This window comes from Cupressus sempervirens, chromosome 2 (genome assembly GCF_028749045.1).
Source record: "Cupressus sempervirens isolate cs-2001-9-10 chromosome 2, ASM2874904v1, whole genome shotgun sequence".
NCBI lineage: Eukaryota > Viridiplantae > Streptophyta > Pinopsida > Cupressales > Cupressaceae > Cupressus > Cupressus sempervirens.
In genome coordinates this window covers 388,580,211-388,602,628 of record NC_143119.1, presented here as the reverse complement: position 1 = coordinate 388,602,628, position 22,418 = coordinate 388,580,211, and the positions used below count along the sequence as shown (strand labels likewise).

Below are 22,418 nucleotides of genomic sequence, written 5' to 3'. Positions count from 1 at the left end.
CATGCAAAAACATGAACATGAACATGGTGATCCTTGGAATTTCCAAAGAGAAAATTAACCTTATGGTTGGAGAGGTGGAGCCAAGAAAAGTGGATCTCTAGGAGCTTATAGATCCCTCAATGATAATTCAGAGTGATAATAGTGAGGAGGAGAGTATAGACATGCTTAATAATTCCAAGAATAGTTTGCTGGATAACTTTAGATCCATTAAGTGGTTATTTCATCAAGTCATGGACTTGAAAGAGAGGATGAGTTCTCTAGAGGGTAGGATTGATAGGCACAAGTCTCTTCATTCTTTGAAGAGGGAGAATCCTATGGTGGACTCTTTAATTGTCATGGTGGCTTTCTATAGGTTGGAGGCCAAGGTGTCAGAGCTATAATATTCTCAAAGTCTCCAATGAGCATGTTAAAATTCCCATTGTCAAGTTAGAGGGTAGCCCTAGGGAGAAGGTCATTATCATTGTCCCTGAGGATCAAGGTGTTTCTACTAATAGCAAGGAAGGGATTGGAAGGAGGACAAGAGAAATTTCAAGAAAAATAGTTAATCGGTGTGTTGTCCTTTCGTATCTGGCTTTTGTTTGGTTGTTAGCTTTCTTCTTCCCTCATATTTTTCCCTTGAAAGTATCAACAATACCTTATTTATGGGTCTTCCTTTATATCTTTCTAATTTAATATTCATTTCCATCACCAAATGAGAATAGTGTAAAATCTTCTTTTCTAATTGGTAGTCTTCAAATGTTGGTAAACCATTCCTTCTTGTTAGGTATTTGTGTAGCCATCTGCCAGCTATAATGACATACCCAATTGGATACTAAAAACCATCATCATTTGCTTGATGACTTATCAATTTTTTCTTAGGTTCCACACATCTAGCTAGCTAGTACTCAATTTTTTCATCATTATCATCAAGTGCAATAACAACATAAACATGTCCTAAAAGATAAGTTAAAGTACACATCCATGTACTTGAGTTAAATTTTTGAAATACACAAATAAACAATATAAATTGAATCAAAATCATAATAAATTGAATTAAATTGTACATATTAGGTTGCATGAGGTTTGAAACATGATTATAATCCTCTTATGAAAATTTAAAATTTAGGTCTTCATTTATATTATCATCTTTAGTGTGTCTTAGTAGGTTCTAATGATTTATGTTGTCATTCTTCAACCCATTATGTATTCTTTCATTCTTCCCATTCACATGCAACACATAATTGAAAAAAATATATAAGCTCCCTAGCCCACATAGTCCAAGTGTTAAAATTAGAACTCCTAAATGAATGTCATTTAGCTAACCCACTAATTGTATCATAGCCATATCTTGAAAGGATATTCTTCCCTTCAGCTAGCCAGAAAAAATGTTTGATTGTAGAATTCTACCTTGATCCTATGTATAAAGATTTTTTGCACCATTCCACAATGTCATGTACATTTTTTAATTTGGATTTTTCCTCAAAATTTAGTTTCCCTATGCAAAGGGCTCTCTTAATGCATGTAGCAACACCATCATGTTCTCCTTTACTGTGTCTAACCTCAAAAAAACTCCATAGATGTTGGATATTAGTTTTCCTATATGTCCTACTGACCAATAGAACATTCTAACATTCTTGAAATTTCCTATTCAATTATCTAACCATATTAGATGTTGTGTCATTTGAATTTATGTCTCCCTTAAATTATCATGAAAGACCTTAAATCAATATTGGACAAACTTAGACGAGTGTAGTTTATTATCACTCATATAGAAATGGTACTCTCAAAAGAATTCAATTATCTTATGTACTATTAAGTGCATGCCTATAAACAATATGAACAGAAGTTTCTACTTGCATTAAATTTTAATATTGTGATTGTACCTCATCTTGGGGTGAAAGTGTGTGGTTCTCTACAAAGTCAATGACTAAAACTATACTACCAATTAGAAACTTATTCTTTCATATGCAAAATGATGCATCAAGTCATCTAGCATATTAAGAGTGTTTAACATATTCTAGAATGATCTCACTTTTAATCTCATTCTAAATGCATGACAACTAACTTTTTCTATAATTAGATCATAGCTTGTTCCAACCTTTCCATCCTTCAATGGATATTCAACAATTTTTAATCTTTTAACATCAACTAATTGATGTCTAAAATCAATCAAAGGATTTTCATGTAAAAATTCATCTAACAAAGCAAGATTGTTGCACATATCTCATGTACTAGAAAGACATGTATTGAAAAGAAAATATTTCTCATTAGGTGGGTTACAAAACAAACTTGACATAAAATCCTTTATAGTTTGAAGTAGTGATCTTATACCACATTCCTACAACATTTCATTTGTATTCATAGTACTATGAATAGATCAAAATACATCATATTGATAGCAAAACTATGTTGGAAATACAATAGGGAAAGTAAACTTTGAGGCGTGGGAGGGGAGGTGAATCAGTCCTTCATAACTTTAACCATAAACTCATTCACCACACGTCCATCTCATAATTGTTCATGCAAATTGAAATAGCTAGTTAAACATATTCATCCATAGTATAAAAGAAAATAACATTCAATACATGTATGACACAAGATATTTGGTTACCAAAAACCCTCCAATGAGAAGGTAAGACTGGGGTGGGGATGACATTCAGAAATCTCCACTACTATAGTAATAAAGTGTATCCAGTGAAGGTTACAATGTTTGATCATGAAACATGATCTACCCTGTGAAAGGTCTTCCTTGTTAAAGGCTTACAATATTGTTAGATCTTACCATGTTAAAGGATTTCAAATCCCTATTAGAAGTGTGTTTGGTGAAAGGACTCTAACTTACAATGAAGTAACCACCCTATTAAAGGATTTACAACATTCTATTAGGACTACTCTATTAAGAGATTAACTGATTCACTTGTTAGAATGTCTCAGCAATGATCATGTGATTAGCACTCTGCTGCTAGATAATAGATCACCTCTTTCTTGATGTTTACTTGGTCCTAACTAATCAGATGTATCTCTTCTATCCTCTCATTCATTTCCTCTTGTTCTCCTCTAACTAATTATGCAATGTATCTTAGTTCATAATACCTTAGTCACCATGAATACTCTGCTTGCACATACAAACTTATCTCTTTTATCCTTCCACACAAATAAAAAGTTTAGAGTTTTTCCTCCTTAAGAAGACCTATGTGACTTATGCTCGACATAAATTACTTGTTTGGTCATTAATTAAGTAAATGAATTAAGTATATTGTCACTCATATGTCAAAAAAAATTTAAGATTAACAATATCCCCCTTTGACATGAGTGGAAAAATACTTGGTCATGCATGAATAACCTTAGCCTTTCAAGAACAACTAAGATAATATCCATTTAGTATTTTTCTTACATATAAAATTTCAAAAGTTCAAAATTTTCCAAAACTTATGACTCATTAGTCATACCTCAAAATTCAATAACTCCCCTTGAGTTGATTATTCTAGTCTAAACTAAATACTCCTGCTAAGTAGATCTTCTATGTTAACTCTGTCTCTGTTTGGTCTCCCCCAAAACTTATCTCTCCTTTCATGCATTCTCCCCCTTTCTTCATTCTCCCCTTTTTGAAACTTATGTCATAGGTTGTACACAAATTATTTGTTTGTCGAAGAAAGTTTTATGGACCTCAAGTATTATCTTTAGAGTTGCATCCCACTTATCACATGCTACTTACAATGATTTGATTTGGATAATTAAATTGGCAGCAAGGTGAACTAAGCCTTCATGTGTAGAAAGGTGAGGATCTTTCTTCATCACTATTTTTGCAAAGGCTAGTTCCTGGTGTAGTATCTCCATGTGTGTGGTCAACATGGACTGGATACTAATCAGTGTAGCCCAAATGTTTATATCTTGAGCATGCAAGGCTGCCAACTAACCTTGGAAGTTCATCAAATTCCTAAAGTGCTTTTGACTCTGTGCTAGAGAATATGGTAGAGTAGTAGCTATGAGCTTCATATCTCCTTGCAGAGTGTCAAAATGTTGTCGCACTTCTTGTGTGAACAGAGTTGTATCACACAACATAGTGTAAAGCAAGAAAATATTCTATAATACTTTCTTCACACCCTCAATCTTTCTTGCTACCTCATCCTGGTGTAGTTCAATGATACTAGATATTTTTTCATCCACCTTGGTTTGAAATTTCTTCTTAAACCATTCCAATAATTTGACATTAGTATCTAGGTCTTCATCATTGATTTTCTCTACAATATTCACCAGTTGCTCAATGATGGGCTTGGCTTCATCAGGTGCAGGGAGGTTGAATGCATAAAAAATATGTCCTTATTGTCATGAAGTACTTGTTTTTTGGTGTTTCTCCCTTGCTAGATCATCTTGCAATGTGCTTATCTGCTCTATTATGATTGTAGTAAGATCATAATTTGGTAACTCAATCATCTCATATAAGTTTATTTCACCATAGGATGTAACCTCATCAACCTTAGATATGCTAGGACTTGGCCTTGAGGCTTGAAAAGGTGTAGCTGTAGTACTCAGCCTGTGAAGTACTTGACTAGGAGCAGGAGTAGCTGTGTCTGGTAAGGGAACTAGTGTATGTATTTCTATTACTTCCTCTAGCTTCGTAGTCAAGACTAAATCTTTAGTCCTATCCTTCTCCTTCTCTTTGATCTCTTCTTCACCTTGTGCTTGTGGTGTATGTGCAAGACTGGCTTCTTGACTTGCTTGAATTGGTGTCCTTTCTTTTTCAATTATTATAATTGTAGGTACCTTAGTGCTAACATGTAAAGGCATGATGTCCTTTATGTGGTATACTACCATATGCATGGAAAGTTGCACCTCTATAGATTGAGAGGGGGCACTTGATAATGCTTGAGTTTTCTCCCCTGTAGATGCTAATTCTGCCTTCTCAATATCATCCACACTCACCAACATAAGATGACTGCATAATTGTGCCTTGGTGGTGGAATCAATCAGTATCTTCTACATATCCTCCTCTATTAGGGGATTGATATTTTGAATGGTGGTGTTAGAAACATCCTTAACCTTTACTATATCTGCTTGAGGACTAGCACTCAATAGTTGTACTACTAGTACATTCTAGTCTAGTTGTTTCTCTTCTTTAAATGTTGCCTCTATAGTACCTTCCCCATGTACTTCCATCATAGAGTCATCATTTTTTACTTCAACTTCCACTTTTTTGTCTTCACGTATTTCTTGAGGTGCTTATTCAATATCCTTGTGTGTTGTTAGCCCATAAATTACCTTCATGTTTATGTGCTTTGCTAGACAACAACTTCAATCTTGTTCTGTAAAATGTTAAAAGCTTGATACTTTGGAGAAAATCTTCCCTTGTACTTATCAATAGATTTTTTTCATCTCATATTTGTCCAAGTCTGACATCACTCTTACAAGTTTAGTCTCTCTAATATTTCTCTCTATTGTGAGACTATATTTCCACCTTCACTCAACTCTATCATATAGGCTCTTTGGTAGAGAGTTGGTAATCTCAATTGGAGTCATCTTAGAAGTTTCCATCATGGAATATATATACTCTTCTACTTTATCCATATCCAACTTCCTAATTTTATCAAACTCAACATGTGTGAATCCACTTAAATCAACATTTTTCTTAATATTTTCACACAAGTTGTCCAAACTAGAAGAGGGACTATGACTTACCACTTTGAATTGATTGTTATAATCTAACTTTGTCCTCTCCTTATCTGATTCAACTGGGGCAATATACTTCCTTCTTTTCTTTTGCTAAGATTCATCTCCTTTTGTAGCTATACTGGCTCTCTTTCCTTTAGGCTTTTGAACCTCTTGAGTCTTCTTGGAAGTAGCTCTAGTGCTAGCCTTGGTAACATGAATTGCAAGATTTTGTAGTGAAGATTTCACAACTTTTTAGGTTTGATTGTTGTTGTCTTATTTTCTTTCCTCTTCTTTTCTTTTGTGGCAATAGGTGCTTCATTGGCTTCTTCTCCCTCAACACCTTCATCAATTTGTGCTTCTTCTTCTCCTTGGTCCTCACCCTTACCCTATGTGATAGTAAGTAGTGCTTGGGCATGTCTATCTTCACCATCTTCATTATCTTCTTCTTCATCTCCTTTTGCCCCTTCACCAAATTGTTCTTTGAGTTACTTCACAATCTTGTTCTTTTTCCTCATCACAGAAGTTGTCCTTAAATCCATTGTGATCTTTTACTTTGCTGCATCATAGTTCCCAAAAGCAATAGCATCCTTATCTATTTCTTTTGCCATTAAAGCATTGATGGCTATAGATGGCTCATCAACATTAATCTCATAAAGCAATGGTCTGAGCCATCTCACCCTTGGAATAACAGCTTGAACATATGTGAAATCAACATCAACTAGAAAAAAAACATCATTGAAGTATCTTCCATGTCTAGGTAGAACAAATTACTCCTAGTCTGGTTACCTTTTCCTATTAGACTTCCTTGAGAATCATAGATCTTGGCAACTCCATTTTCAAATTCAACCTTACATCCTATTTTGCCTAACTATGAGACACTTAACAAGTTATAATTTAGGCCTTCAACATAGTATGCATTATCACATGATATCTTTTCAATAAGCTTGATACTACTTTTCCCTTTGATCTGACATGGTGCATTGTTACCAAATCTAACACTATTTCCTTCATATTGAATAAAGGTAATAAACTTACTTTTATCTCCAGTCATGTGATGAAAGCATCCACTATCTATGATCCATTTTTTATTCTTGTTCATTCAGGTTACCAGGGTAGTTGCTTCATCTTCATCTGATTCATCTTTCATAGCCACATAGACTACTTCATCATCATTCTCGTCAAAGTCTTCTTCAAAAATGTAGCATCTTTTGCCTTTACCTCTATAATCCTTGTTGTCCTCTTTCTTGTTCTTGAGGTTGCCTCCATCCTTGTAATTTTTCTTTTGTGTGCATCTGGCTACAATGTGACCAACTTCATTACAATTGAAACAAATGATTGGTAGCTTACCTTTGAATTTTCCTCTTCCTCTATGAAATGCCTCCAATTGGTCTGCAGCATCTTCATCAATGCTATCGTCACTAGATACATACTTTCCTTTTCCACTCTTTTTCTTTATTTGCACCTCCTCATTGTCTTTTATTGTCATCTTGGCTTTGAATGCAAATTCAAAGTTTTCTGGCTTGTAGTTGTCAAAGTTGGATAGCTCAAAGGTAGTGAGTCTTCCAATTATTCTTTCAAATGACAATGTGTTTCCTGGTACACACCTTAGCTCTTGAATGGCTAATACTCTTATAGCATAGATAGGAAGAAAATTTCTCAAGTATTTGCTACATACTATTTCTTCTGATAACTGTCATTCTAGGCTTCTTATGGCACTTACCACTGCTTTCATTCTTGCACCATATTGAGCAACATTCTCTCCTTCTTCCATTTTCATGTCATCAAACTTTCCTCTTAGGCTCTCTCTTTTGGCTCTCTTGACATTATCATCTCCTCCATAGATGTTTGATAATGTTTTCCACATCTAATGTAAAGTACCACATTCTTTGATGTCATCATACTCGACATATCTTAGTGCTGAAGCAATCTCTAACATTGCTTGATTGTGCTCCTTCTTCTTGTTCATGTCACTTGCAGTAAGGGGTCTTGCAAGGTCTACATGATCAACTGTGATTGAGGTCTGTGCATAGTCACTTATTGATCCAAGGTGCAATTTCATCAAACTTTTCCATGCAAAACAAGTTGTCTTTGTTTAGCTTGGGAACTTCTTTCTTGGACATCTTGATCTTCCTACTGCTAGTACCTTGAAACAAGTCAGCAGTGGGCTCTGATACCAATTGTTAGAATTCTTTTAGAATAATTGGTAGGGGGGTGAATCAATTATTCAAGGTCCAATAATGTCCAATACAAAATTTTTAATAAAACAAGGATGAATCAGAAGTATTAGCCTTTTTATTTTCTTATCACGCATGCAATTAAACATTAAACAATCATGAAAAGTAAACTTGCATCACCACATAACACTTGAGATTTTGGTGACCCAGAAACTCTCCACGAATAAGAAGGTAAAACTGGGATGGGGATGATACCCACAAAATTATTGTGCAATAGATTTCAACCACTTCTGATGGTCTGCCCTGTTAAAGGCCTTCCCTGTTAGAGGCTTTACACACTATCAGATGTGACCCTGTTAATGGATTTCTACACCTTGTTAGGAGTGTGCCCTATTAGAGGACTTATGAACATTCAAATTAGAATGCCACCCTATTAAGTGATTTATATAGAGCTGTTAGGCCCACCCAAGTCCATGGGAGTTACAGTCACCTTCTCAAAAGAATCTTTTATCCCTCTCTAAGGATCTCCCATCCTTCTCCTAAGGATCTCTTATCCTTCTCTTGGGGATCTTCTATCCTTTTCTTGAGGCTTATCCACCTAGCTGTTAAGCTAACCTAGCAATATAGGATTTCAATGTCTAATACAATGGTAAGAAAGTATTAGAAAGGTTCTGACCTGATAAAAGTTGCAACTCTAACCTTTCATATTTTAGATCACTCTTCAGTTCTTTTCTTTGCTTGGCTTTTCTTCCTTGCAGTGCTTACAACTTGTTCACCCTTCAAGCTTTGTCTCCTTGAGTTCTTCTTCTCAATATGCCAATGCACTCTATGGTCACTTGATCAACTCAGAGTCTTGATGCTCTATGCTTACTCCTCACTGTGTCCTCTTCTTGACACTTCACACTAGCCTTCTCTTGGCTTCTTTGCACGACCACACTTATGACCAACTCCCTCTCACACTTGATCTCTAACCTATAACTCCTAATAAAGAAGTTATGTTCTTCATTTCCCACTCAAATCTTCCCACTCATCAATTTGATTTGATCTGAGAGAACGATATTATTTTCCCTACAAATTGTTTCTTCTAGAAACTTCATGATAAGTCCATCAGTATTTGCTAAAAACTGGTTTGCATGGTTTACATGAAATTCTATGACATCTACTCACCTTCCTTATCATCCAACTAATTCACAAAATTCAATGTAACAAACTTATCGTTACTGATCTGGCAAATATTTTTACTTAACAAATAATGCAACAACTCGACATCATTGGTTGACTGATGCTCAACATTAACTTGGTCTGGATTGCTCGGCATCCTCTATAGTTTTTTCTTTACTTGGCACCTGAAGATTTCCTGTATTGCTTGGCTTCTACTATTTTCTTGAATAACTCAGCTTCTATTACATTTACTGATGCTCGGCACCTTCTGTGTTACTCAGCTTCTACTAGATTTACTGATGCTTGGCACCTTCTGTGTTACTTAGCTTCTACTACATTTGCTAATGCTCAGCACCTGAAGGATTGCTCGGCACACCTTGAAGTTGAACTTGCTTGGCTTTAACTAGCTTGCTCGACACTCACAAATGAACTTAGTCAGGTTCTACAAATGACTTAGTTAAACCTTACATCTTTGATGTGTCTTAGTGTGTCCATTCCCTGTGTCTTAGAGTATGTCATCAATACACTATTTCATCAATGGCTTAGCTGATCATTATACTTCATTACAACATCATAACTTCAACCTTTCTCTAGCTGCTCTAGTTGCATCTTATTGATTGCCTCCTCCTTGTCAATCAACCAATTGATAGTGTTTGGATCACTTAAGCAATTGTCATTCCTACAAGTAGCAAGTTTGACATCAATGACAAAAGAATGATTGAAAGCATTCTTTACTAGTTCCATCATTCTTCATTCATGGTCTTTTCAATCATTTCCAACATTGTAAACTTATGTTAAATGTAGCTAGAACCTATTAAACCTATTGATAGTGGATATAACATACCTTGATTAATATTATATATAAAGTGTAGTATTTCATATAAATGTTTTAAGCTATGTTTTAATATTTGAATGAGAGTAGAAATGTTGTTCTGCATATGGTTCAAATATTTCTAATTTTCAAGAAATGGAGAAGTGGCACAAAGAATGGAGAGCACCGTATTAAAAATGAGTAATGAAGACTGGTCATAACATGAGAAGCACAGGTCAGTTCTGGGTGATAAGCTGTGTCTGTGAGGGGAGTTATTGTAGGAGACCTGACTTGTTACATTATCTATGGACCATTGTTTTGTTGCTTAATCAATGTTCTAAAGTCATGGTTGGCATTTCACCTTTTTCTTCTGACAATGTTTACTCCCAGTTTCTTTATGTTATGTTTGTAATAAGTTTCGATCCTCTATATATATGGGAGAAATAGAAAAAAGTTAGAGTTATTTGAAAAGGATTCTGAAGTTGTTTTTTTGTTCTCTATAAATTATTCAATCATGTAACAAAAGAAGAATTGTAATGAAAGAGTGATTTTGGACTACTTGTTGTGTTCTTAGTTAGTTGAAGCCAACCAAGGGGCCCCACTTGGAGGTGGAATAGATTTAGGTAGAGTAGATTCATTCATTATTCCTATTTAAGATAGATATAATATATTAGTCTTATAACATAATTACTATGAAATTTCCTGCAGCACTTGTGGAAAATGATCATAGTGGATGTTTGAATTGTTAATTAGTTTAGAATTCTCTTTTTTGTAGTTTCCATAGTTCTCTATTGATAGTATAAGTGTGTTTATTGTTCTATGTCAGTAGTATATATTATTTTCATGCATTTTATTTTCCTACAACATAGGTGTTAAGACTCTTAAAGGAACTTAGTGCACATACTGTGCTGACCCATTTCAAGTACTACATCCCTGGGTTGACAATTCAGATGTATTTTCATAATGGAATAGATAGTCCTTAAAGTGGATATAGAATCCTTGTGAGAGGAATAGTGGTGTGATTTTCTTGGCCTATTGTGGAAACCTCCATTTTTGGCACCATTTTCAAGGATGGTGTCAAACTAGGAATCTTCATGAGTCCTCTATTTTTAGATTAGTGTGTTAGTTAGAAACCACAAGATTGAGTGCTTGATTCACAAGTCACCAATTCAATTGCATGCATCAAAGAGGTAGACAATGAGATGAATATGGGAGATTTCTTCCATGAGAACCTATTAATCTAAATGAAGAAACTGAAGAAGAAGATGAGTTTCCTTTTTCGGACATAAGCCCTATTTTTCCTACAAAATCATCCTCGATAGAAGAACCTTTGGATACAAGTGATCTTTAACCTTTTCCTAAAATTTTGGAGAGTTTTCTTGATAGTACTACTCCAAATCCACCAGTTGTTAACAATCCAGTGCCCAATGTTCCTTTTCAACAACAACCTCATAATCAAATACCTCTAGTAATGGCACAACCTACTTTTCCATTTCCTCTCCCAAGCCTTGTAACCAATGCTAATCTTAAAAATATACCTCCAAATGTTCTTCCAAAGTTTTATGGCCTTGAAACTGAAGATCTTGATACCTTCTTGTTTGAGTTTGATATACTCTATCATAGCTTTGACTACAACACTAATTCCCATAAGCTCAAATTATTTCTAGAAACACTAAAAGAGTTAGCTTTACGATGGTTCAAGGGTTTTGGAGCCAATGCAATAGGTACTTGGGATGAAATAAAAACTCTATTTCTAGACAAATACAAAGAGTATTGCAAAGGAAATGATTCAAGAGGAGATGATATCTTTAGAATATTACAAAAGGAGGAAGAAATATTGGAAGACTATGTTTCATGTTTCTTGTATACATAGCAAAAGAACCCTCAATATGTGTTGTCCAAGGATTCACAAAAGCTAATCTTTTTTAGAGGCATGAATGATAGTTTTCTAGAAGCATTAGACTTGATGGCTGGAGGAGATGTATATCACTCTTCTTGGGATAACCTCAAGAAAATTTGTCTTAATTACTCAAGATCAACAATGAAGAAAGGAAAAGGACACCAGACTACAGCTATTAAAGGAATCAATCAGGGTATTTCAAAGCTTGAGATATCTAATCTACTCTCAAATTTCAAGCAAGACATTATAAATGATGTCGCTACACATCTTGAAACAATAACTACCAAGAAGAAACATGCAGAAGCCAAGGTACAATTAGTTGAGTATACCAAAAATTGTCAAAAGTAGAAGAAAGATTGACAATGCAAATTGGTCGCTACCATGGAAAACCAACATCTTCCAACTAAGTACATCAAGATAGATGGAGATGATGAGCAAGTATTCTTTGTTGCTCAATGTTAGCCATGGGCCCAACATCAAGGTATGCCTCAAGATCCTTTGTAAAATTCAAATCTATGTGGTAATCAATGGCAAAACCATAATACCCAAGGTCCTCCACAATATAATCAACCTAATTGGAATAATGCTTGGCAAAATAATCCACAATAGCCTCAATGGCCTTAGAATTCCCAGCATTCCTAGCCAAACCAATAGAATAATCAATGGAAAAATCTATAAAACCAATGGAAAACACCCAAGGGAATTGGCAATTTATAAATCAATAGAGAGGACCTCAATAGTGGCCTAACCAAAATATTGGAAATCCACAATTACCACATTCAATCCAACAACCTACACTAATGCCACCACCTACAAGTCCTGGACCTCAAAAGCAAACCTAGTTACCTACACAACCTCAGCAAAATCCAAATAACCAACAATCACAACAACCCATGTACTTTGTTGATGCTCAACAATATCCTACTTACACTCTAAATGTTGCAAATATAGATTTGAGATCTAGTACAATCCTACCAGCCCCTAAACCACCTCTTATAAATGAAGTACCAGATACTCCTATAGCATAAAAACCTGTAGATTCTAAAGAGGTTGACCCAACTAATATCACTAGCTCAGCTCAAGCCTAGCTAGCAATCGACCCTCCTTTTCTAGAGAAGCTCATACAAAGTAAACCTGCACAAACAAAGGAATATTCTTTTGATATTATTGATCAGTTAAAGAACATGCATGTCCAAATACCCCTATTCCAAGCTATTAAAGATATTCCTATCTATGGAAAAGCCATCAGAGAAGCCTACCTAAAAAAGCCTGGGAGGAAGAAAAAGGACCCAACTATAGTCCATGTTGTAGGATAGTTGGCTAACATTATGTTAGGAAAACTAATCATTCCTAAATATTCTGATCCAGGAAATCTAGTTGTGAATGTGATTATAAATGGTCAGTCTGTTAAAAATGCTTTAATTGATCTTGGTGTAGCTATAGATATCATGACTAAGGATACTATGAAGAAGTTGAAAATAGAGGAATTGAGGGCTACTCCAACAATTCTGCAACTTACAGATAGTTCTACTATCACTCCTGATGGAATGATAGAAGACATAGTTGTAACCCTAGACTCTCTAGAGTACCCTATATATTTCATGATTCTCTCTCCCAAAGTCAATTTATCTAGTTACCCTGTCATTTTAGGATGACCATGGTTAGCTCCAGCTGATGCAAATATAAGTTGTAGGTCAAGGAATATAACCATATCTAATGGTCAAACAACAAAGAAATTTGATTTATATCCTCCATCACAACCACAACCAGATTTAAGCACATCTGTCTGTCCAGATTTAGCGGATGGAGAAGAAGAGTTAAACTCTATAGAACATCTTATGATGTTACATAGACAATCTTTTCTAAAGCTACAAGAAGAGAATTCAGTAATTCAGAGTATTCTTACTACCACTTGTGTGGTAGAAAAGGATGTATCTAATAGTTCCATGTTAGAATTAAGCACATATGAGGAATATAATGAGAGTTGTATTCTACTTAAGGAGCCATACATTATTCATCAACTCTTACCATGTGGATTAGATACAAGTCCAATCTCTAAAGCTTTTATAATTAAGTCTACAACTACTATTGAGCTATCAAAATGTCATAATCTCCACATTAATCCCAAATTATCTTCCACATAGATGAAACAATTAACAGAGCTACTTCAAAAACATGAAAAGGCTTTTGCATGAGATTATGGGGATATGAAAGGGTTGAGTCCTACACTATGTACTCATAGAATATACATCAATGAAGGGTGCCTACTACTCCATCAACCCCAAAGAAGGATTAATCCAGCCCTTAGAGAAATAATTAAAAATGGATTGCAAAAATTGCTTGATGTTGGTTTTATTTATCCTATATTTCATAGTAGATGGGTGTCACCCCTAGTCATAGTACCTAAAAAGGGAGGGAAATGAAAGATTTGGGTAGATTACAGAGAATTGAATAAGGCAACCAAAAAGGATCACTTTCCTTTACCATTCATTAATCAAGTTCTGGACACTCTAGCTGAAAAGAAGTATTTCTCTTTTCTAGATGCGTATAGTGGTTATAATCAAATAATTATTTCTCCTAAAGATCAAGAAAAAACCACATTTACATGCCCATGGGGTACCTTTGCATATTATGTTTTTCCATTTGGCTTGTGTAATGCCCCTGCAACATTCCAACAAGCTGTAATCAACATTTTTGCTGATATATTGGAAATATATATAGATTATTTCACAACATTTGGAGTCACCTTTGAAGAATCCATAGTGAATCTTGAAAAGGTTCTCATCTGATGTAAAGAACACAATTTAGCACTTAATAGTGAAAATTGTTTCGTGCTCATGCATCAAGGAGTGGTACTTGGTCATTTCATATCAGCTACAAGAATACAAGTGGATCTAGCTAAGATAGAGGTAATTCTAACATTGCCCATACCTACAAAACCAAAAGATGTAACTCAAATGTAATTGTCCAAATACATTTAGCTCTTGTTGTTACAAGAATTTGATATTACTATTATTGATAAGCCTGGAAAATCCAACATAGTTGCAGATTATTTGTCTAGATTGACCATTACTGATGAACATTCAACTCTAATTGAAGATACCTTTCCAGACGAGCACTTGTTCCCTATAGCAACTCATACATCATGGCATGTAGACATTGAAAATTATCTTGCTACAAACAGAATGCCCCCACACTTCTCTCATAAACAAAAGAGAAAGCTAGCAAAGAAAAGTTTCCAATATTCCTAGATAAATAACAATCTCTTCTATGTAGGACTAGATCAAGTCATGAGGATATGTGTTAGGGAAGATGAGATATATGATATGCTACATGAACCATGCGGAGGCCATTTTGTAGGGAAAAGAACAGAACTAAAGATATTTACAACAGGATATTATTGGCCAATGTTACATAATGATATAGTGACATATACAACTAATTGTGAGAAATGCCAAAGGATGGGCCAACCAACCAAAACTAATGAGATGTCACTCAATCCTTAGATTGTAGTCACACCTTTTGATAAGTGGGACATGGACTTCATAGGTCCAATTGATCCACCATCAAGTGGAAAATCCTACATCTTAGTATATATGGATTATGTAACTAAATGGGTAGAAGTTAGAGCAATGAAAAATTCCAGAGATGAGAAAGTAGATAAGTTCCTATCTAAAGAAATATTCACCTGTTATGGAGTTCTTAGAGAGCTTGTCACAAATCAAGGATCTCAGTTTACATCAAACTTGATCACTAAGGTTATGAAGGAATACAACATAAGGCACTGTAAATTCAATCCTTATCACCCTCAAGCAAATGGAAAAGTAGAGGTTACTAATAGAGAACTAGAAGCCATTCTGACTGAAAGAGTGCACATATACAAGAAGGATTGGACAAGAAGATTAACTGAATTGTTTGGGCATATCGGACCACATGGAAGACAACAACTGGATTCATTCCATTTGAGCTTGTCTATGGTAAAGTAGCAATGTTTCCCATTGAATTTGAATACAAGATACTGCACACTACTTTAGAGTTGAACATCAGTCTTCCTGTAGCACAACAAGAGAAACTCCTCCACTTGAATTGGCTAGATGAAATACAAAAGAGAGATTTAGAAAGAATAGAAAATATTCAATATTAGCGACAGCAATGGCATGATGCACATATCAAGAATAAAAAATTCCAAGCAAGAGAATAAAAAATTCCAAGTAGGAGATTGGGGCCTCGTCTATGATTCTTGCTTCAAAGAGAATCTAGGGAAATTATAGACTTGATGGTTATGGCCTTATGAAATTCAACATGTATTTGACAATGGCGAAGTGCAACTGAAAACCATTGATCCTTTTCAATTTAAGTTACTTGTAAATGGCCATAGGCTATGTCTCTATCATAAGCCATAGACTAAAGCATAGTTCTTGCAACAATTCCAACCAACCAATGCACCAGCTCTTTTGAATACAATTCTTGTAGTAGAAGATGAAAATCTTCTTCCTGCAGCCATACAATGATAGAATTTTAGGAACATTCATAAAAAAAGCTCATTTAAATATGAGGCCCCATTCTTCCATTCACTCTTCTCTTTCTTCATATCAATCCATCTCATTTCTCTATCTACCATCCACCCACACTCCATGTCACCCACACACTATTTTTCCTGCTTTTAATAAATAAAACTGTCAACACTTTCTACAATCATCAAACTTCACCACCTCATCAACTTGCATGTAGAAATACACTCTCAAATTTTTAGGTGTAACAATTTATTTTAGTCTTTATTTATTTTTAGAATATAGGTTTCAATATTTATATCTATTACTGCATTATATATATCATATAAGACTTAAGCCAGTTTCTCCTTCCCATGCCAAATTTTTTTAAGTGTGGACACTTGTCAAATTTTAGTGGGGGGCTAGGAAAGTGTAGTAATTTCAAATTTTCATCTCCACATTATCCTAGTCATGTATACATTAAAGAATATACTTTGGCGGTAGTCTAATAGTTTTCATTTCATTAATTTTTAAAATCTTTTTATATCTGTCATACCTTTTATTGCGATTTTTGGGAAAAGATCTCTTGTACTTGGCATGATTGAAAGGACTAAGAGTTATTATGGGAATACCTTTAGGTAGTCTCAATAACCTTCATTATTAGTGTATCATTATTCTACATGCTGGAAATAAAGGGGTCTTGATTACGAGAAGTGGTAACAACATATAGCATTTTTTTCATTTTTCATAAAGATTAGTTTTGAAGTTTAGAGAAAGAGGGAATTTGAAAAAGTAAGAGGGGAAAAAATTTATCATAGTAGCAAGAGTGAAAGCCAAACATTTTGAAGATGGGGAGATAGCTAAAGAGGTATGAGCCAGCCATTCATAATATTTTACTCACAGACATTGAAGTAGTTTGCAAATTTGTGCTTATGGATGGCTCGATTACTTCTTACAATTAACAGAATTCAATGAAGAAGTGACAATAGAGTTCATGATGACATTTGATGAAGGTGAAGCCTCAGTTTGGGAATTAAGAGTGGTTTCTACTAAGGAAAGGATAGCAGAGGTCACAGGATTATCGACAATTGGGGAACATTATCCAAATGAACATAATGCCAGGTCTTCAAGGGCACAATTCACTCAGCAAGGTGACCCTCAAGTGGACATTACAAAATAAGGATGTAAGGGACTTTCTCTTCCACCTCCATATTCAAAGCTAGCAACCCACATTATCAAATATTTAACTTATGAAAGTAGGTTTTCGAACTTGCATACTCATCATTTTAAATTGCTTAGTTGCATAAGGCATGACGTGCAAGTTAATGTTCCCAACTTTCTTTACAATATGTTGTGTATAACTATTGAGGAAACTCAAAAAGGAAAGGAAAATTTTGTTACCCATCATGCCCTCATTAAGCTTCTAGTTGAAAGATCTCTTATGGATTCCTCCCCTATTTCATGGGTAGAATTTGTTGAAGCCAAGACCTTACAACCGCAAACCAACCCTATTCCTCAAAATGTAGAAAATGAGGAAGAAACCATAAAGCCAATTCAAAATCCAGCTGAGATGGAAAAAGAACCCTCTCCTGATAAGTCTACTAAGCCTAATTTAGAGGATGATATGTCGAGCTCTTCTAGGGATAAAGACAATCGTAAGGTTAGCCATAACCTTGAAAAGGAAGTACAAAATCCCTCTATTAAGGTAACAAAAAGAAAGAGGTTTGTTCCGACAGCAACTAATCCTACAGCATCTACTCCAATCATGCCTAAACCAAAATGGACCCACAAAGTGGTTGAAGCTAAAGAAGTTCATGTACATAGAAACCCTTGTATGTGAGGTCATGTATCTCTAGCTTCTATTGAAAAACCAAATGCCCCAATTCCAAAGTCTCATATTGAGTCAGTAGTTGAAAATGTCCCAGATGATTCTTCTGTGCAATTAAAGCCCCAAAATGTAGAAACGCATGAAACTAAGCCTGTCAAGGAGACACCGCAAGAGAATTAGGAAATGTGCAAATCAAGTCCTACTACTATTCTAGAAAAAGCACCTAGCAATGATCAACCTATCATGCCATCAGTCCCTGAATACTCCAATGTTTCTCTTATACCTTATAAATCTTCCTGGTACAGCCAACATTTCCAACAAGTTGCCAAAAAGTAAAAGATGAAATCTGAAACTCAAGAATTTTTGTCATCAACAATTCAGTCAATATTGTTTGGTCTATATAATCATTTTATTTTTCAGAAAGCCTTGTCAAAGCAAGAGAGAGACCAAATGCAAAAGGTAATATTTGATAGAGATGAGGAAATTGAATCATTAAAAGAGCAACTAGAAAAGTAGAAGCAACAAATGAATAAAGCTTTGAAGGAAGCTAACCGGGCTATGGCCTATAGACCACCCACAAGGATGTATGTTATGCATTTAAAAGAACAGTTTTTGTTATTCCAATTGATGATGATAATGAGAAATATTGATAATGAATTTAAGAATGCTCGAGATTTTTATAATGTGTATCAAACTTTACCCTCATGGCAAAAGAACTTGTTGTGTGAGCTCTATTTGCATAATTTCATTATTCCACAAGAAATAGAGTGGAATCCCCTACTTTACATAGGGGATGTTCACTTGAGAGTCCTAATGTCATGGATGCAAAATGAAATAAATTATGATAGATAGTTGGATACCTATAGAGACCTTGAAAAGTCTGAACCACTACCACTCAGGGTTGAATCCCATAAGCCTTATGACCTCTTGAGAGATTGGTTCAAATTAACTTGTGGAAGGCCAAAATTGGAAATCAAAGAGAAAGTGTTTGAAGAAAGGGAAAACATTTACAAAGAGTATCAGACACTTCCTAAGTTTACATAGTAGAGAGCAATTGCAAGGCTTAGAAATAGATGGAGTCGATTGCCAAAATCTTTGAAGAAGGTTGAAACACACAACCCTATTAATTTTCAAGGTAGTAGTAAATAGAGCGGCTAAATATATGCAATTAGGAAGGCAAATCAAGAAAGAGATATGGATGCCACTAACCTTTCAACCTCCTACCCTTCTTTGGCCCCTATATGAAATCAATGCTATTAGGTTAGATCCATTAGTTGAAGAACACTTGGGTGAGCATTAGAGACGATCCAGAGGATATTTCTACACCTTCAAAAGTGGGAAACAAGGGAAGACAATAGTAGGAGATTTCAAAGCAATGGAAGACAAGTACAATGCTTCAGGAAAAGCATTTGCATAGTGGGGGGTAGATGAGGAGGCATATTAATGTCTCAAATTTGATATAGTTTTTACATAATCTGAACTTATTCTTTGAGCTATGTGAAAAACATTTCCAATATATCTATTTTAAATGTCTTGTGAACTTATGTTCAATGTAGCTAGAACCTATTAAACCTATGGATAGTGGATATAACATACCTTGCTTAATATTATATATAAAGTGCAGTATTTCATATAAATGTTTTAAGCTATGTTTTAATATTTGAATGAGAGTAGAAATGTTGTTGTGCATATGGTTCGAATGTTTCTAATTTTTAGGAAATGGAGAAGTGGCACAAAGAGTGGAGAGCACCATATTAAAAGGAGTAATGAAGACTGGTCATAGCATGAGAAGCGCAGGTCAGTTTCAGATGATAAGATGTATCTACGAGGGATGTTATTCCAAGAGAACCGACTTGTTACATTATCCGCAAACCGTTATTCTATTGCTTAATCAATGTTCTAAAGTCATGGTTGACATTTCGGCTTTTTATTATGACAATGTTTGCTCCCAATTTCTTTTATGTTATGTTTGTAATAGGTTCAAATCCTCTATATATATGGGAGAAATAGAAAAAAAAGATAGAGTAGTTGAAAAGGATTCTGAAGTTGTTTTCCTATTCTCTACAAATTATTCAATCATGTAACAAAAGAAGAATTCTAATGAAAGAGCAATTTTGGACTACCTGTTGTGTTTTTAGTTAGTTGAAGCCAACCAAGGGGGGCCACTTGGGTGGTGGAATAGATTTGGGTAGAGTAGATTCATTTATTGCAATTTCATGTTTAAGATAGATTTACTATATTAGTCTTGTAGCATAATTACTATGAAAGTTCTTGTAGCACTTGTGGAAAACGATAACAGTGAATGTTTAAATTGTTAATTAGTTTAGAATTCTCTTTTCTATAGTTTCCATAGTTCTTTGTTGATAGTCTAAGTTTGTTTACTATTCTATGTCAGTATTATAGATTCCTTTCATGCATTTTATTTTCCTACAACATAGGTGTTAAGACTTATAAAAGAACTTAGTGCACATACTGTGCTGACCCATTTCAAGTTCTACATCCCTAGGTTGACAATTCAAATGTATTTTCATAATGGAATAGTTAGTCCTTAAAGTGGATATAGCATCCTTGTGAGAGGAATAGTGGTGTGATTATCTTGACCTATTGTGGAAACCTCCATGTTGTCTCTCTAATATTTCTCTCTATTGTGAGGCTATATTTTCACCTTTGTTCAACTCTATCATATAGGCTCTTTGGTAGAGAGTTGGAAATCTTAATTGGAGTCATCTTAGAAGTTTCCATCATGGTATATATAGACTCTTCTACTTTATCCATATCTAACTTCCCAATTTTATCAAAATCAACATGTGTGAATCCACTTAAATCAACATTATTCTTAATATTTTCATAAACTTGTCCAAATTAGAAGAGGGACTATTACTTACCACTTTGAATTGGTTTTTATCATCTAACTTTGTCCTCTCCTCATCTGATTTAGCTGGGCCAATATACTTCCTTCTTTTCTTCTACTCAGGTTCATCTCCTTTTGTAACTATACTAGCTCTCTTGCCTTTAGGCTTTCAAACTTCTACAGTCTTAATGGAGTAGCTCTAGTGCTAGCCCTGGTAACATGAATTGAAATATTTTTTTGTGAATATTTCACAACCTTTTTAGGTTTGATTATTATTATCTTATTTTCCTTCCTCTTCTTTTCTTCTATGGCAACAGGTGCTTCATTGGCTTCTTCTCCTTGGCCCTCACCCTAACCCTATTTGATAGCAAGTGGTGCTTGGGTAGGTGTATCTTAATCATCTTCATTATCTTCTTCTTCTTCATCTCCTACTGTCCCTTCACCAAATCATTCTTTGAGTTACTTCACAATCTTGTTATTTTTCCTCATCACAAAAGTTGTCTTTAAATCCATTGTGATCTTTTACTTTGCTACATCATAGTTTCCAAAAGCAATACCATCCTTATATACTTCTTCTGCCATTAAAGAAGTGATGGCTATAGATGCGTCATCAACATTAATCTCATAAGGAAGTGGTCTAAGCCATCTCACCCTTGGAATAATAGCTTGAACATATGTGAAATCAGCATCGACTAGAAAAAAAACATCATTGAAATGCTCCTCTACTAGTGATATTGGAATACTCTATCTTTTTTTCATTGACTTCTTAAAGTCTTCAAAATAGCTAGTCATCACACTCTCAAAATTATCTCCAAGTTGTTGTATAAATTCACCAATCTGCACTGCAACTGATCTATTAGTCTTCCAAGCTACTTTCCCAAATGTGGGAAAAGTGTTCTGCACATAAAAAAATATACAAACAAGTATTGAACCAAATTTGCATTGTGCACATTTTTTTTCCCTATGGCTACCAATTTTTAAGATAACTGGTAGAGTTGTAACTTGGCAAGGTCAAAAGAGTGGTCTTTCTTCACTATCTTGTAACCCAAATCCATAGCCATACATGGTACACTATTTAACCTTCTAGATTGAAATAATTTATGTGCAATAATTCTTACTGAAAAAACAATTAGTCGATTAGAAATTGTGTTTATGGTCATTCCTCTCTTGTTCCATAGTGCCCCTATATTCTTTTCAATTCCCTCTTTTGCATCACTCCTCATTGTCTTAGGTCTATCTAGGGTTGGATACCTTGTCACTCTATGAATGATCCTCTTTGTGATTTTTATAAGGCCATCCTCCAACCATACATAATTGTCATGAATTCTACTAAGAAGAATCTTAATCCATTTTGTTTTGAACATGTTTGGGAAATCTAGGGCATGGGTTAACCCTTTTCTCTCTACAACATTGAATTCTTCTTTTAATACTCTATTCTCACACAATTTTTCAATTAATTCTCTTATCTCCATGTCTCCAATGTTACCAACCTTACAAGTGTAGCAATACCTTACATCTTGTATCATCAAAACTTGTGGCGATATCATTGATAATGCACCAGATCGATTTCCTTTA

General features: G+C 34.8%; 1 long non-coding RNA gene across 7 annotated transcripts in view; it reads right to left on the bottom strand.

Annotated features, from left to right (window-relative positions):
* The window catches only part of LOC149572757 (uncharacterized), a 163,181-nt gene that overhangs the window by 99,504 nt on the left and 41,259 nt on the right, over positions 1-22,418 (bottom strand). Inside the window, exons 4-5 of one of the 7 annotated variants that reach the window (XR_016359962.1) lie at positions 14,421-14,605; positions 13,988-14,335 (exon numbers count right to left, since the gene is read on the bottom strand). The exons of 5 other annotated variants lie outside the window; for them this stretch is intronic. This is a non-coding gene — a long non-coding RNA (uncharacterized LOC149572757). Of the gene's footprint in view, positions 1-13,987; positions 14,336-14,420; positions 14,606-22,418 lie in introns of those variants that run through there. One more of the 7 variants, XR_016359961.1, reaches the window with a different exon arrangement.